The sequence below is a fragment of the Colletotrichum gloeosporioides genome (assembly GCF_011800055.1).
Source record: "Colletotrichum gloeosporioides strain Lc1 chromosome Unknown consensus_53, whole genome shotgun sequence".
NCBI classification, from domain to species: Eukaryota; Fungi; Ascomycota; class Sordariomycetes; order Glomerellales; family Glomerellaceae; genus Colletotrichum; species Colletotrichum gloeosporioides.
In genome coordinates this window covers 420,606-430,230 of record NW_025544698.1, presented here as the reverse complement: position 1 = coordinate 430,230, position 9,625 = coordinate 420,606, and positions in this window count along the sequence as shown.

Genomic DNA, 9,625 nt, shown 5'->3' with positions numbered 1-9,625 from the left:
ACATGGACCTGACAAGGTGTGTCTGATAATCTAGAAGTACCACCTGGATCTGCTGTCTCTCCTTCGTTATTGTCCTATAAGCAGAAAGCTCGCATCGGCTCGACTAGATTCAGCAGCTTTCTTCGGCTTTAGCTTTTCAATTCCTCGAGTTCTCCGTGATGCATTCCGCCTCTGAAGCCCAATATTTGACAGATAAGCCTATCTTCTGTTCTTGGGAGAGGGACCGATTCTCGGGCGGAACGTGATGAATGGTATGGCGATCGAATGGCATCCCCTGTTTATATGTGTGGATTGCTAAATTCAGCGGGTTATCTTTCACCACCTAGGAGATTCAAATATTAGTTTTAGATTCACCCAGTCCACATACCTGGTTAGAGGGAAGCGGAACACCTTGCCGGCTCCATTGGTGTGAATGTGGTCGCGCCTGATTTCTCAAGGGCTTGCAAACACCTGGGCCTGAAGTCGAATCTCACCCACTTCTATTCACGAGATGTAAGTGTGTTGCAGCATGCCGATTTACCTACATCCGGTGGATGACTCAACTCGTAACACAAATTTGGGTTCTACTGTCCAGAAGTTGAGCATCAATCCTTTTCCTGACCGATGCGGGCCTGAGCAGTTAAATCAGTAAATGTGACAACATTAATAAATTTCGCGATTATGCGATGCAGCTGATTCGCCAGGTCGCATCTCAGACTTTTGAAGATTTTACTAGCTCCGAAGACTTGAAGTACCGAAGTTGCGACTTTTGGGGGGATTCTCAATCACGTTCTCGAGTGCCGCCCGCAAGTAGAATATGACGTGGCCATTGGTAGTGCAGCTGGGGAGACTGTGAATCAACCCTCCACGGGAGAGAAACATCTGTTTCCCGATGGCAGGTTTTCAGAAGATCACATCATGATGCGTCGACTTCCAACGACACTCCCGTCTCCTTCCCGTTATCATATCTACAATCAGGTAGCTCCCAGAAACGGTCTGCATATTGAGCAACGAGTCAGTTTGGAAAGCTTGCATGACTGGATGGTCTGGCCTGGATGAAGAACATGGCTGTGGGTGACGTGGCCCCGCGTATTTCTCTTTTTCACGGTCTGACTACAAATTGGACGCCGGACTACATCTGCTGACGAGATGTGAGAGATGCTGGGGCTATTGAAGACGACGCAAACCACGATTTATTGCTACCTCCTGCTCTTCAGTCGTGCCGAAAGACGTCGGCACTTGTTCCGGTCCGTTCTTCGGCCGAACGCCTGATATAGACTGACGTGTCAAAAGCAGGAAAGAAGACGGACTTTTGGCATTTTTCTAAGAATACCAAGCCCTGCAATGTTCTTTTGCGCTCCTCCGCTCCACATTTGAATTTTGTTACTCCGGCAAGTGTCTTCCACAAAGCTGCCGCTCCTGTGGCAATTTTCCCAAAAGCTGCCACCAGCGTGAGAGCTTTTACCCTAAACCCCAAGGGAATACCACAAGATAGTAATAGTATGAGTGGCAGCGGATGGTAGAGCATAAATAAATAAGAGAAATGAATGATAAGAGCTACGCCCACGGGAACATTTGGTTTTAAAATCCGGCTCCTCGGTCATATGTATCATGCAACAGCTCTGTGCGTGGATCCGTGCTTGCGGGCCAACACACGGCGGAGTCGACTTGTTATGGCAAAACAAACACGCCCCTTTTCTCTGATAACTTGAAGATCCGAGGCTTATTCAGAGTTGTGGGAGGTCTCACTAATCCCAGGTTCCTAGCAATTCTAGATTTGTAACATGCAGCAAGTTCCATGGCCCATTATCGACCCATTTTAGTACCTTGAGCGACATTTGAACAAGGTTCACCCAGTCTGCACATATCGGCATGTATTTGGCATATATTGGTATGTATGAGATAAATTATTTCTGTCCACAGTATATCCAGTGGCCTCGTCCGCTTTCACAGCTTCGCAGGCATATGGCAGCCAAACGTTGAGTGTTTCTCAAACGGCAGCAGAAACAGGTCAACATCAGGAACAATGGAATTGAAGTACTCGACTCAGTGCAGACTGAGCTCTGCATTAAGTGAACAAATTTGAAATCCATGGCTTGAAATGTGATTGCTGCGGTTCTAACGGAGTTGTATTCAATGCGTCACAAGGCGCTGGGTCTGGATGGCGAAGGAGACGAGAGAGGAAGGTTGACCATTTGAACTTGTGCATTTGCGGCTCGCGAAGCGTACTTGTCGTCTTTCTTTCCAGGGCGACACAAATGCTTCCAGATATCATAATCGCTCATATGGCTTGTAAAAGTCAAAAAGAACGATTTGAAGCCTGTGTAATAGGTTCTCTTATAAATAATACAATGTGTGCAGACTTTAGACGGTCGACATGACCCGGGTAAATCAGGGCACTGGACCGACTGTCAGCAAATATCGGGATTCGTTACTGATGGAATCTGATGAGAACTTCGGTATCCCTTGTTTTCCTGACTTGGGTTGTTAAAGTGGAGTGTAAAGGCTCCTTGGAGACTTCACGCGGTGACTGCATCAATCCAAGGGTTCTATTATTACCGAACTTTCACCTCTGCTGAGAGCAAGATATGTATGAGATGTGATGTTGAAGTCGCAGTTGCCGAGCAATATGACCCGTGTATTCCAGGGCTGGGACCCATGCTGAGACATGATAGGCAGTGGTCCGGTCCAGCGGATGGATTCAAAAGCCAGCAATCGAAAGCCGCAAAGGAACGACCACCGCAAATTCAAAGCAACCGCAGAAGCAGTCAGGAAACGAGCACTGATTCCCAGCGAAACGAAGGCGATAAAGACAAGACAACAAAGCAGATGGTCAGCGGTTTCACAGGCCGTGATTCCTTCTGCCAGCGACACTTGAGAGAACAGTGGAATTGAGGAGATGTACATGGAAACCGGTGGATGAAGATCAAAACATAAGCTTATCAGCATCCCTAAGGCCTTCGCGTTCAGTCTAGGCCATGCACAAATTCCTGGGTCGGAATAGGGCATGCTAGCTGACGTGGGTTGGGGATCAGTTAAAATTAAAGACATCCTTTCATGTTCTGGCTGGCTTCTTCTTGATGATGTTCGACATGTCTCCAATCCCACGAACGTCCATTTACTTAGGTATCTTTGGAAGCCATCTTATCCAAAACGTCGAAATGATCACGCATGGGAGCCTCGCCTTCCTGTACCTCAGACTCAGCTTGAAGCTTCGGTCTTGGAAGCAATGGCATACCGATCTTTCTGGAGGCTCTCGGCATTTCCACGTAGATTCGTGCTCAATTTTCATCCCCACCCATTCAGTATTATGATGTGTATATGAACGCATTTGGTCTGTGAAATGAACATCAAAGTATCACGCTTGACGATTCTTCGATATATAGGAAATAGATAAAGCCTGCTCCGCTGGCAGAATACACATGCCGCTATTTGATTTTGGGTCGAAATCTACAACATGGACTGTTAATACGGACATGCGCATCGCTCAAGCGGTAGTATATGGAAATCCCAAACTGTACGTATTCAAGTGGAAGGTCGTTATCCTGCGTAGATGGGACTACTCACACATCTTAAATGTATAACGGATGCGCTGTGACACTCGATGGACGTATTTCTTTCATTCCTTCTTCTGGCAAGACGGAGCGTTGTTTCGAGCTGGCTTGCTGGCATACATGAATGTTCACACAACCAGAGCTTTGGGCCACGATGAAATGTTTTCGAATCCCCTGCCGCTCTAATGGTACCTGGCGACGGAGCCTGGAACTCAATACAAGGCAGGTCGATAAACATATGGCTAGCCCATAATCCAACGAGGTGACTAGAAACGCAAACCATTCTCAGACCACTATGGAGTATCATATAGATAACTGCGTGTCCATGGTTCGGAAGTAAGCATATTTTTCGCTCTTCAAATCCAACTTTCGAAAGCCCTCTGAGCCTTTACTTCTGCTCAGTCTTCGGCCCTTTCGGTCTTCTGAGTTAGGTATTTTCTACACCTGATATCAGCGAAGCTAACAAGATGGGTATCAGCAGATGGACCTGCTCATAATGAGACTTACCGGTCGCATTCGACGCTTTACCCTCCGAGAGCTATATTTGCAGCATCATGGGATCGATTTTTTCTCCCAGGAGATGTCTCTACTTTCCTTCACCGGACCACAGGGAGCTGCCCACCTTTTTGACTGCAGGATCGGGAGTGAAGTGTCAATTACGTTGACAGGATTATTGTGACGGACGTCTTGCAAGGTAACCTGAAAAGCCCAAGTTGATGTCAATGTGAGACGACACGTTGCTATCCCGCATGCCTGGCTTATCCGATATCACCTCTATTAACATTTGGATGTGTACAGCCTGATGACCCGTCATGTCTTTATCAGGTTTCTCAATATCTTTCAAGAGATATTGCATGCCACTGGGAGTATAAAATATACTACAACTATTGGCAGCCGATCAACGTTTCCCATACGCGAGATCTTGCCCCTTGAAGGTATGAAAATGGCTTCGCCAGCCAAGAGGCGTGATGCACTAAACTTCCTCCGGTAGATTCAAAGTCAGTAGTCCCCATTATCGCTGCTTTATTTATCGCTGCATGGACACTTTCCATGTGAAGTGTTCTCTCGACAAGAATATGGTTCAATTTGCTTCACAGCATCAAGTCGATGAAGACCAAGACTGCGAGCCCGTACCATGAAGTCTTCTTCAAGACTGTACATCAGGCTTTCGACGCCGCCGGTCTCCAAATGACGATCATCTGAGGCAGGCACGCGACCGTCTCCTTTGGCACTATATGTAGGAACTACAAACGCCGTCATCTCAGGTACATTGACAAACTGACACCATGTTACGTCAGGAGCGGAGCGAAGTCTCATATGCAATTGTACAATATGTTTATTCCAACGAAAGAGGTCTGTCATCACCTTTATTACACACAAGGCCGCGCGAATGATATCAAGCAATGATCCAAGACGGTCGTAGCTGCAGGACAAACCTTCTACTAGGACCAAGAAATGATTGACAGCAATCTCAGTATGCCATCTCCCGAGGGCCGAAGCCAAATTCTATGGGCACGTTCGCTGTCTGTGGAGAGAACCTTTCAGCCGTGATTCAGAAGAGAACAAGATAGATTGTGGCTGATGATGACCCGATCGAGGACATTACGCGCAACATGGGCATCCAACAGGACGGAAGTCTGGCAACACCCCAACGCGACCAAAACATCTGAACCAGCGCACTTTCTGGCACTCGGCGATAACTCGCGGACATCCCGGCGGACTTTTGTTGAGATGCAAAAGGCTGGAGCACTAGCTAGCAATGTGGTCTAGGCCAAGCCGAAGCACAGCGCCTTCTTCGACCGGAATTCTACCCGAATCAGCAGCAAAGTATTGATTGGCGCTATCACGACTTTCACCCATATCAAAGGCTTGTGATTAGCTCGTTTGACGCTCTTTTTTTAACAGATAATGGGCTCAAATTGCACCTTTGTCCCAAAAGCAAATGTGCCGAGTGATTCCGCGATGCGCGCGACATCCTCGAATGGCAGATGTAGACACCTTGACGGCGCTAATGAACCCGGTTGAGATGACTAGAATATGGAGCGTCTCTCGTACGGAAGAATAACACGGTCAAGGCACTCGGCACGGATCTGTTTGGTGTGCAGACGCTGGCGAGAGACGGGAGCTGCTCCTGCTTAAGAAGGGAAAACAGGATAATGACAACGCGAAATAGCCTCTCCTTCCTGTTTTCCAGACTGATGGCAACCTGCTGAGCTATCTGCGGCGTCAACGTGTTTCAAATGTCTCAATTTATTGGGATACGGCCACTTTGATCCGCTGTATCTGCTCACTAACATAGAGAGGTATCTCGCTTCGGTCCGGAGCACCCCAGCAATGGACCATCCTAGAGATTAGAAAAACCGCAAGTACATTGAGCACATCCCCGTGATCAACTACACGGATCCCAATAACATATACTTAACGTCAGTAAGTACAGACCAGGCACGAAGGCTGAGTTTGGTTCCTTCACATGCTGATGTCCACTCGTAAGACCGTTGCCAATGCCAAGCGATCCAGGACGGCCAAGATACTTAACGTCACGACCGAGCTCCCTATGTAAGAAAACGCCCCCCTCTGCGGCGGCCTACGCCTTTTTTCTAGAGGCGGCCGTCGTTAACGCCGAACAGATAAGGTTTGTGTCAGCTGCTAGAGCTGCCGGGACGGATCACACTCTCCGACTTGCTGGTCGCGGGACGTAGATTGGCCGAACATGAGCGCTTTTCCAAGCGACGAGGAGCTTACCGACTTTGAACATGTGATGGTCTTCATGGTTAACTGGGATGAAGATGAACAGGGGAGTGATTGAGTGTATCTACGAGCCGTAAGAAAAGACCAGCTTGTTGACTCGTAATGGGAGGAGGACGCAAAACTTTCCCGCAGTTATTGGCAAGGACGAGAATAAGAATGAGACTCACCATGAGATTCACATAAGACTCACTATGAGACTCATTATGAGACTCACCTTTACGTTCTCTATGTCTAGAGATTGAGTGATCACTTGAACGGCGCGAATCAAAAGCTCTTCAAACTCACTATCAGTGCGATGATGATCGCTTGATTGCCCCTATAAAGGATGGGCTCCTCGCCTAAATACTTGAGACCTTGTGATGACTTTGAGCCAAGATCTAATTGAAAATCAGGCAAAAGGTCCCTCTACCTGTCCAGCTCTCACGGCATCGAATTATTTGATATGTCATACCATGTCTCATGATTGAGAAGCTCTGGCGCGCGGCTTTGCTGAGGTCTCAGCTCTCATCGCTGGGCTTGCGTTAGAGGTCAGCCGGAACCGAGTATCCTTCCCAGGCCATTTCCGCAGCCAGACAATTCAATATGACTATGGTTGAAATTGCTCTTTCAGATGATCTCCCTCCATGCGAGAAGGTGCTGGTGTTCCTGGATTTCCAGCTGTTCAGTAACTTTTCCTCGCGGTAATACGGTCTGTGAAATATGCCCCGGCGACATAGCGGCGGCAAGTTGGCGATCATTAAAAGTGAAGGTGGGATGGGCTCCTCAAGATCAGTCTAAGTCGTTGATCCTCTTTGAGACTGCTGTTGAGCAAGTTGAGGTGGTACAGTCCTCATGATAGCGGAACCTTTGCAATCTCTTCTCAGCTATCGCTCACTGAATGCAGATGATGGGCCCACGCATGACTGTGTAATCTATCGCAGCACGCGTACAATCAAGTCTGCAAAGGATATTTGGCCATGAATAATGCTCACTTTCGCGAGGACATGAAAAGCAAATCCCAATCCCACCTGGCCAGTGTGACATCCAAGTCAGGCGTGGGTCACCCCTCAGATTTGTCTCGGATATGCGATCAGGCTGCAGAGCAAATGAATTGTTAGCAGAGCTGCAGGAGCCCTTGGCAGCATCGGATACCGGTACGGGCGGAGTAGCCGACAGAATCCATGGATATAATTGTACTTACTTGCTTCCCAAAACAAAATCACAAGGCCTGCGGTCCTGGTGGTAAGCTTGAATGTCCTTGTATTAGCAGGTCGACAAATTTGAGAGCTGCGGGTTCGATTCCCGCCCGGGGTGTTTTTTTACTTGCCTTCATGTAGAGTTCAAAGCTGAGCTTGAAGCGTTGTGGGCGAAAGACTTTTGAAGCCTGTATGAGCTTTTTTCGCAGGCTCCTCGCCAGCAAAAATCAGGCTTTGTTCCCTTGTACTCCTAGAGTTTTCTACTGATTCCAAGTAGCGGAGTCTGCTGGCAGTCGATGGAATCAGTTGCGGGCATCGAGCAGCCGGAGACAAGGCCCCCTTCGCATCGCGCAGGCACGACAAACAGAGAAACACGCTCTCTCACTACCAAGGCGTTATTGGTCATACATCCCTGCTGATACGACTCTATCTTGATTAATCCTTGGCACGCTAAGCTTAGCATGGTCTATGATTGGTTCAGTCATTTTCCCCTTTGGGACGGACGACCTTTTCTCGAAGTTGCATTTGGGCAAACACAAGATTTCCAGTGGGGCTACACTTGTCTCTTTGCTTTTGTTGGCATGGAATGCACTTGTCTCTTCAGAGCGAAATGGTCACGCCTTAATGAACTAGCAGGCAATGCGATCCTCCGCTTGAGTTCATGCAGTGGGCTGCCAAGCTGGGCTGGTCAGCAACGTAAGAATTGTCTATGCACCGAAAGATTAGAACCCTCCGAAGCTTTGCCTTGCATCCAGGGAGAAATGATGCTGATAGGATGTGAAGGTGCTGCGACCAGGATGAACAGATTGATGAAAGATCGACGGTCTCTGGTGATCTGAGAATGAGACGGCATCTGCAATCACCCAAGCCTGAAGTGTGGCTGGCGACTTCAAATGTCACCAGCCTGTTGATTGGCTGCAGCGGCAGATGGCACTAGAGACACCTGACCAAGCAGCCTCTCATTGGCTGGAATCGCAGATGTCACTGGCGCCACACAGCTTGAGCCACAGCAGCCACAGCAGCGAACCGGGCCGCACAGTTCCATTACACTCACGCCGCGTCGTGGTCTGTGTTCATAACCGGTCTGTCCACTGCCTTGAGCATGTGTCTGGTTGAGCCCCTCAAGGTTTGTTGTTGTTCGCGACCTTGGTGGTCTGGCGGAAAGAAAAGGCAGAACGGTCCAGTGACGTAGCGTTCTGGCGGAAAAAAAGCCAGAACGGTCTAGTGACGTAGTGTTCTGGCGGGAAAAAAGCCAGCACCTTGATGGGTACCTTACATAATAATGTGTACCTGGGCGGACCGGCGTTTCCTCCCGGTCGGCCCGCCCCAGGTCACCAACCTAATCGTGAGATGCGCAAGGCAAAGTGAGGAACGTAGTATTCGTCACCGGTGCATGCATGGCTCTGATGAAGGGCTTTCTCCACTGGGACAACATTCAGTGCTGGCATTGATGAAGCTGAATTGCAGGGAAGGCGTTGTCGGCTCTAAGCTAGCAACCAAACGAGTCCAAAAACGCGTGACGTGCGGCTACGTCCTGATGCAAATACGAAACGTTCTGCATGTACAAGTTCCAGTCCGCCAAATTAGCTCCAGTGTCCATCTCTGCGGCAGCTGGCTCTTGCCAGTAGGGGCCGGCCTCCCACCCTGCCTCTGGCGCCTCCCATTCTGCCTCCGGAGCCTCCCACCCTACCTCTGGACCCTCCCATTCCGCCTCATCAAGATCTCCGAACATTGTGTTGTCTCCTGCCGCGCTTGGGTCGGCCGACCCGTCCGTCACGTCCAACCCGAAGGAGTTTGGCGGAGCTTGCGTTCGTGGCGGCGCCTCTTGGAAGGACGCGGCCGGTCCTGGCTCTGGAATCGGGGCGAGTGTGTTGGGATAGACGGCGGCGGTGGCGTAGGAGTTGGACCTGGAGCTGAGATCTGGACAAAGCGGTCGCTGGTAAGATGATCCCGTCTTTGGCATGCGGCCCATGCAGGTTGAGGGGGCATACCTGGCCTGCTTGGGCGCAGCGAGATCATCCAAGACGGCATCCGGTGGGCTAGGCGAAACGAGTGACAAGGAGCCCATCATCTGCTCCAGGGGCACCTCCCAGTGATCCTTCATGGAGCACTGGCTTCGCAGCCACGCTTCCAGGGCCGGGGGGCCGTTCCACGTCCACTCGATCCAAT